Source organism: Chiloscyllium plagiosum, unplaced genomic scaffold (genome assembly GCF_004010195.1).
Source record: "Chiloscyllium plagiosum isolate BGI_BamShark_2017 unplaced genomic scaffold, ASM401019v2 scaf_24532, whole genome shotgun sequence".
Classification (NCBI taxonomy): Eukaryota; Metazoa; Chordata; class Chondrichthyes; order Orectolobiformes; family Hemiscylliidae; genus Chiloscyllium; species Chiloscyllium plagiosum.
Window position 1 is genome coordinate 1 of NW_025186354.1, and position 1194 is coordinate 1194.

Consider the following 1194-nt stretch of genomic DNA (forward strand, 5'->3'; position numbering starts at 1 on the left):
AGCTGCGGAGAAGGGAGCGGAGAGCGCAATTGACGGATGGAGGTGGGTGTAAAGGTGATTGGTCGGAGAGGACGGTGGAGCGGATAGGTGGGAAGGAAGATTGGCAGGTAGGACAGGCCATGAGGATGGTGCCGAGCTGGCAGCATGGAACTGGGATAAGGTGGTCGGAGGAGGAAATCAGGCAAATGGTAAAGGCCACATTGATACCCTGGGGTTGGATGTTCCTGAGGAGGAAGATCAAGCGTTCTTCCGCCAGGCGCTGGGTGGTGAGTGAGTGGTGATAGAGAAGTTCCTGGTCCTGCATGTCCTCGGCAGATTCGGAGGGGGAATTCAATTCTCCCTCCGCCAGTTGTTATTCTGTATGTTGCTCCTGACCCATCAAAACACAGATGAAGAGGACTATCACCTGATCAAACATCCCCTTCAATGGGTCAACGTTTGTTTTCTATCTGACAAGGAACTGCAGATGTTGCAGATCTGAGAGACAGCACAAAAATTGCTGGGAAACTCAGCAGGTCCGGCAGCATTTGTGGGGAGTGAACCTTTTGGATCCAGTGATTGTTCTTAAGGGCTGAAGGCTTCTGATTCTGGTGTTTTCAGACCTGTTGACGTTTTACAATCAATTTCTTGTTTTGCTTTCAGCCCCAGATCAATTGGTGACGATTACGGCCTTGTTATGTCCATTTTGGAAAAGGGGCAGTTTATCGGCTAGCGCGGTGGTGGTGTAGTGGTGAGCATAGCTGCCTTCCAAGCAGTTGACCTGCGTTCGATTCCCAGCCATCGCAGTGTCGTGGCTTTTCCTGTGGTTTTGTAAGGAAAGGTCTTGAGCACCAACGTTGCATTCTGTGGCGAAATAGATTTGTCAGGTTGCTTTAGGGTTTTCATGGCGATGGTTCCTGTTAATTGCCGTGACAATCCGGGCAGTGTTGCTCGAAAGCTTTCCTCTCTGCTGCCCATTGCGTATTTGAATATTGTTCGCAACAAAAGGTTCGTTTCGTTTTGTTGGAAAAGTGAGAGATTGCTATCGTCAGAAACCTTAAATAATTACAGAAGCCGCTGGAAATTCGGAACAAATTCAACTGCCTCTATCGTGGACAGGAAGGAGGTTCAAATGCATCAAATTTCTTCAAGGTTAAAATACATTCGCACCTCAAAACCATTTGGAAGCTTAAGAATTACAAACATCACATTATA

At 47.7% G+C, this 1194-nt stretch overlaps 1 non-coding gene across 1 annotated transcript; it reads left to right on the plus strand.

Moving 5' to 3' along the window:
• The first annotated feature begins 713 nt into the window (after positions 1 to 713).
• trnag-ucc lies at positions 714 to 785 on the plus strand. The gene has a single exon. It is a non-coding gene; the product is annotated as a tRNA-Gly (tRNA).
• The last annotated feature ends 409 nt before the right edge of the window (positions 786 to 1194 follow it).